The sequence below is a fragment of the Myotis nattereri genome, assembly GCF_964212035.1.
Source record: "Myotis nattereri genome assembly, chromosome: 6".
In the NCBI taxonomy this organism is placed as follows: Eukaryota; Metazoa; Chordata; class Mammalia; order Chiroptera; family Vespertilionidae; genus Myotis; species Myotis nattereri.
In genome coordinates this window covers 15,378,110-15,384,640 of record NC_138081.1, presented here as the reverse complement: position 1 = coordinate 15,384,640, position 6,531 = coordinate 15,378,110, and positions in this window count along the sequence as shown.

The window sequence follows — 6,531 nt, the reverse complement described above, 5'->3', positions numbered from 1 at the left end:
CGCGAAGCTCAGGCTGCTGCCCTGGGCGAAACGCCGCTCGGTGTCCTGGACAGGGGCCCCGTCCAGCAGCCAGTACACGTGCACCGAGCCTGAGGCCTCGACCTCACAGCGGAGCAGCGCCCGGCGCCCCTGCAGGGCATCCTGGGAGGTCGGCTCCTTAATGAAGACGATGGCTGCCTGGGCGCCTGCGGAGGGGGACAAGGGACAGGCAGGGTCAAGAGGAGCTGCAGCCACTGTCCTCACACGGGTCACCCCTCACCCCTTATGCACAGGAGGGAAGGGGGCTGTGTACACAGGCGGCGTCCGTCCAATGGGTTCAGGTGGGAAGGCTCATGAGACCACAATTCCCAAGTGTCCAATGAGGAGCTTTTAAACTGTGCTGGGTGCTCCACGGGAGGCCAGTCTGAAGGGGGACACAGGGCAATCCCACAGGCCACGGCGAGATTCAGGGCGAGCGGTGTGGGCTGTCAGGGGCTCCAGAGCACAGGAGAGGGAGGAAGCCCAAGGGTGGGGTGGGGATGCCACCAGAGGAAGGGGCCCCGGACCTGTGGGACCAGATCACAGGAGGTCTCGATGCTGGGCTGGGAAACAGGGGACATTAGAAGGCAACCCTCCTCACTGCCTTCGGCATCCAGGATGCTGAGCAAATTTAAATTAAATCATGATCCAAAGAGCTTCTTCCAAGGATGACTGGGGGTCCACGGGTCAGGAAGGGAGCTCTGAATCTCACCCACAGGACGCCGCAGCCCAGTGTCCCAGGGGGTTCTCCGGGAGAACCCGCCCCATCACAGGAGAAGCCAATACTCTCTAGAACTCGGGCTATTCCCAAAGACATGCCAGGGCCACCCCCACACTCCCACTCTTCCCCTAAGAACCCACGTGTGACCAAGGCTGGATTTCCCGTGCTAAGCTGAGAGCAGAGCCAAGTGGGTCCAGGCTTTCACTGGAATCCATTCCCCTTCCTGCATGGCTACAGCTCAGTGCCGGCCCCGGGCCCCTCGGAGAAGGGGGGCCCTGCCACCAAGGTGAACCACAGCCAGTGAGAACAAAGGGAAGAGTGAGGAGCCCTTGCTAAGCAGATGGGTCTGCGAGGCGGAGGGCAGGGCCAGGCAGGTGGCATGGTTACAGCAGCAGGAACAACACACTGGGCTTTGTTCCTGGCCCACGTGCGCTCCCTGCAGAGGCCCAAAGCTGCTGGGCCGGGAAGACCAGCCGGGGGGGGGGGGGGGGGGGGGGGGTGACAGCCGAGAGGAACGTGCTGCCCCTCCAGGAAGAGGGAGTGGACCACCTGGGGCTGCTACCTGAAGCAGCAGGCTCTGCCTCTGGCCAAGCTGGGCCCCACAAGGGCAATTAGAACAAAGAGGCTAGTGGGTCCTGCCCATTCCCTCCCGAACAGCTAGAAGCTGATTTCAGACCCCACAGGGCTGGGTCCAGATGAGCAGCTACCCCTGGCGTTGGTCATTCCTTCCCCCCCAACATTCTCAGAGGAGCCAGGCCACACAATGCCCGGGGCTGGAAACGGCTCAGAGCACCCCCATGACTTCTCAGTGGGATAATGTTGGCTGTCTACCTGGGACAATCTCCACCATGCTGGGCTATCACACCCCCTTTGCAAGTTAACCAATCGGCTCCCTGGGCACTGCTAAGCACCCCCATGCACCCTGACAACCCAATACCCCCCACTCACTTCCAAACACTGCATGGGAGTGTGGCCCTCCCCCTGCTGGGCAACTTGGTACAACCCCTTTGTAGTACAGATGGGTAAACTGAGGTCAAGGGAGATGAAGGCGCTTACCCAAGATCAAACAGGTCATTGTGGCAGAGCCAGGACCAGGACCGGAGCCCCACACTTTGCCCAGCCCCGCCCAGGAACTGAAAACTAACCCTGGAAGTATCTGATCCCACAACGATCCTCTCACTCCCCACGGCCAGGGAGAGGGGTGGACACACCTCTTGCAGACAAATGCCAGGCACACAAAGGCGCTCAGCTGACTACTGGCTGAACTGAGGTGACCTCAAAGGAAGAGATGGCAAACATGGGGCACCTGAGCCCTCCCTGACCGCCTCTCATGACACAAAGGCCCACTAGGGCCTCTTCGAGCGTGACTCACCACAATCTTGGGACCACAGACCCCGAACTCCAGGATACTTGTCAAAGGCCAAAGAGAGATGACCTTAAGTGAACCCCCACTTCCACACTCAGCTACTCCAGACACCGTGGGGAGCCCGGAGTCTCACCACACAGGGGAGCTGAGGAAGGAGCGTTAGTTAAGGTTTGGAATCAGACAGGCGCAGCTCAAAGCCTGACCCTCACACTTTGTGTGTCTTTCCTGGCGCAGAAGTGCCTCGGACAGAGCCAACTTAGTAAGTGGCAGCTGCCGTTATTACTACCGCGATCACCCTTCCTGCCCAAGGTCTTGCATTTTAAGAACATGAGAACGCTCCCCGCCACGCCCCCCAAGGCCCAGGACCGCTCCCAGATCCTGGACGGGCCGGAGCGGCCACAGCAGAGAAGCTGGATGGGTGGGATGCAGGGAAAGGGGCCATGGGCTGCAGGAACCACAGACCAGTGGCCACAGAAACCTGAGCTGGGAGAGGAAATGGCCTGACTCAGAGGGGACCCAGCCTGGCCTCCAGCATCCCCTCCTGGGGCTGGGGCTGCCCCGTGGCTGTGGTGAGAGATGCTGCATTCCCAGACTGCCACTCAGAGCCCCCTGCGCCCCCTCGATAGGGCCTGGGAAACATCAAAGCCGGCCCTGCGGGGCCCTCTGTCCTGACGTCAGCTCACAGCAGGTCCTGGTTAGCGCTTGGCTGGGGCAGACTTTAGATGTTACAAAAGGCAGGGAGAGCAGCCACCAGGCCTTCTCCAAGCTCCAGGGCCCGCTCTGAGCCCACAGCTGGGCCACGCGGCTCCGCGTGCAGGAGCTGGCCCAGTGCTGTGGCATCCGCATTTGCTGAGAAGGCAGTGTGAGGTGTGCCTGGTCTGGCCACGTACACGGCTTTCAGGAGAGGTCAGCTGTTCTGTCGGGGGACAGAGGCAGGAGACTTAAGAGGCAGACCAAGGACCCGGGCAGAAACACCAGGCTCCCGAAAAAGCAGGGCTGGGAAGTGAAGACCTCCTCAGAAGCTTCGGCTGAAATGAAGGACAGCAATGACAGTGGCGGAGGAAGGCTTTGGGGGATGAGGTGGTACCGGCCTTAAGGTGGTACAGTCACCAGCACATTCCTGTCCGGGTACTACCTCTAGCCTGAGGATGCCCCCCGAGCTGTGGTCGAGGGAAGACCTTTGGTGGAACACAGTCATGGGCTTCCCAAAGCCGCCTCCTCCTCCCTGGTCCGGCCACACCATCCACGAATCACGCCTTCTACACACAGGACCTCACAGAACACACAGCGATGGGCTCCCTGAGGTGCCTCGCTCAGGGTAGCAGCTGTGATGCTGCCCAACAGCCCTGCCACCCCCTCACAATGCCAACTTCGCCTGGCTTCTCCCCTTGTATTGAAATGGGGGCCCTGGCCCTACCACTCAGACGGTGAGGCTAAGTGGATGCACACAGTCAAAAGCCCATAGCACAGCGCGGAGCACACAGAAGGAAGGGGTGCGAGCAGCCCCCACCCCCCCGCCCCCGCAATGACAGGCAGCAGAGCCAGCTGCCCACACGTGGCGCTGACCCCAACGAGGCTGGAGCGGCAAATACCCAATAAGGACATTTTCCAAGCCGCTTTCTCGGCTCCCCAACAGCCATCGATATGCAGACACTCACTCTGCCGGAGCCCTGGCCCCAGCCCCCTGAGAAAGGGCTGTGTGGGCAGCAGCCCAACTCCCGCTCCCGCCCCCAGCACGCATCTGGTCTGGTGCCTGCCCTCGCTGCTGCTCTCTGGGCTCCAGGCCCAGTCCACCCATGTGTGTATATGTGTGCGTGTGTGCGCACACATATGTGTAAACATGATTTTATAGAGAGCAGAGAGCAGCAGGAAGTTTTTCTGCTCTGAAGTAATTTTAGCTTTAGTCCAAGTATCCATCTGGGCCGCTCAGCGACCAGTCTCGGGCTGTCCTCCGAGCCTGAGGAGAACCCCCCAGGACACTGCAGAGGCCCAGGTCCTGCCACCTTGACCAGCTGATCTTATCTACCCTCTCTCTGTCCCTCTTAGGAAAGAAACCCCATGCTTTAAACAGATGCCTTACCACCAGGCTGAGATACCAAGATGACCCTGGTTGGCCCTGAAAGGGGCATTTTGCAGATTCTGTGTGATCAAGTGAGTGACCGTAACCTCTCCCACGCACGAGGCCAGCCGGCCAGAGGAAGTGGCTGACCCCTCCACACCTCGGACTCGTCCTGGCTGCAGGGCCCGGGGCCCCATGAGGTACTTCCTGACGCCTGGCTGGCCCCCGAGAGCTCCGGCCTCAGTGGCTCCTGGTGGGGCACGCAGATCCCTGAGGGAGAGGCTGGCCAACTTCCTGTGCCCTGTCTGGGGCGGAGCATCAGGACACAGGCCAGGAGAGGCTGCCCTCAACCAGAGGCACAAATGCGCCAGTCAGGAGAGGGGCCCCCAGGACCCCCACCCACAGGAGGACAGCCCTCCTCACAAGTCCCCTCCAGCTGGAAACTCTAGGGGCACCGAGTGAGAGCCCCAGGAGTACCCTGCCCACTCGTCCTCCCCGAGGGACCCGTGCACGTGGCACAGACCCGTGGCCTTCAGGGGTCTAACCGGCACACTTTCAGGGGCTCCGGAGCCACTCACAGGTCCGTGGCCCATAGGCATTTGGAAGTTTCTGGAGAAACAAATCACGGCAGGAACAAGTCCCCTGGATGGACAACAGGCCCAGTCATCCCCCACGTTTACCCAGGTCGATAGAAACACAAATGCTGGATGGGATTGGTGGGTTCGGGCACCCGGAACGTCCCCCTCCGTTACCACCAGCACCGATACACTGCCTGTGGCTTAGGCACCTGCAAACACACGGACAAGCCCAGAGCATTAGGTTCAGAGGGTCACTGAGAATCAACCCCAGCTGGCCCCGGGATCCAGAGTGGAGCACGAGCTCTGTCCCCCTTCTGTCTCCCCAGCGTCTACAAAAGGCCCCAGGCCTGCTGACAGGCGCCCCGCGGCCTCCGCACACTGTGCAGCCCTGGCTCTGAGCAACGCAGGAGGGAGCAGAGCCAGGGGCCCAGCTGAGTGTTCCTGTCCCGGGATGTAACTGTAAATATCTGGAGAGGCTCCCACATCCGGATTAGAGGAACAGAACGAAGTCACCAGGGATTAGGGCAGAAACAAGCTAGTGGGCCAGCTCCTCTACCTTAGATGAAAACCACAGCTCAGGCCTGGGCTGCTCACTCCTGGGAGGCCCTGGAGGCGGAGACCTACCTCTAAGACAGGAGCGTGACCTTGTGTCCAATGGCACCTGGGCCCAGAGGGACACACATGGCAGCTGGAGATGTGGCTTCAGATGCTCCCCAGCCAGCAGCCACACTACCCGACCCCAGCAGAGCCAGCCTGTCTTCGATGGGGCGAGAGGGCATGCCGGGACACACCTCTCACCCTCAGGAACCCTGCCATGGCTGCCAGGTCTCCGAGGAAGCAGCAATGAATGAAAAACGCAGCCAGAAAGAAAGAAAGAAAGAACCCAGCCAGGGTGAGGCTGTGTGATCTTGCAGACGAAACACTGGGCTGGGGGATCTGGATTCCAGTTTCAACACAACCACTAACAAATGGAGTGGCCCTGCCATCAGCACCCCTTGCCCCCACCAGCCAGGCAGTTTTATTATCTGTAAAATCAGAGAAATAAGAGGGTGAGACTGGACAGCCACCAAGACCTAACACTGGTTCACTGCAACGATCCTCAGAAGCAGTTACAGAAACAAAGGGCTTACTCCCCGGAGTCCCCTCCCTGCCCTATCCCCGTCCCCCCACCCCGTCCCAAGAGCCCAGGCAGCCACCCCCGGAAGGGATTAAAGTGATGCTATAAATGGCAGGTGTGCGGGTTGGAGGCAGCTGGGGCTTGCAGACAGGGACCGAGCATAAGCTGCTCCCATTCCTGTGGCTCCCCAGGAGACGCTGCCTCTTCCTTGGCCACACACTTGCACTGACAGCTCACTGCCTGCGCCACCTAGAATATCCCTACCTGTGCCGTGACTGAGCACTGTATCCCCCAAGCTGGACTGTGGGCTTGAGGGAGAGCAGACATTCGTGCCCAGCATGGTACGGCTGTGCTCTTCAGAGTGCCTGGGCCACAGAGCGGGCACCCTGCAAGCCTTCCGGGGGGAATAAAGTCACGATGTGACCTCAATTCACAACAGCTAAGATTTGGAAACAGCCTAAGTGCCCATCAGCATATGAGTGGGTTAGAAAACTGTGGTACATCTACACAATGGAATACTACGCTGCTGTAAAAAAGAAGGAACTCTTACCATTTGCAACAGCATGGATGGACCTGGAGAGCATTATGCTAAGCAAAATAAGCCAGTCAGAGAAAGATAAATATCACATGATCGCACTCATTTGTGGAATATAATGAACAACATAAAGTGAT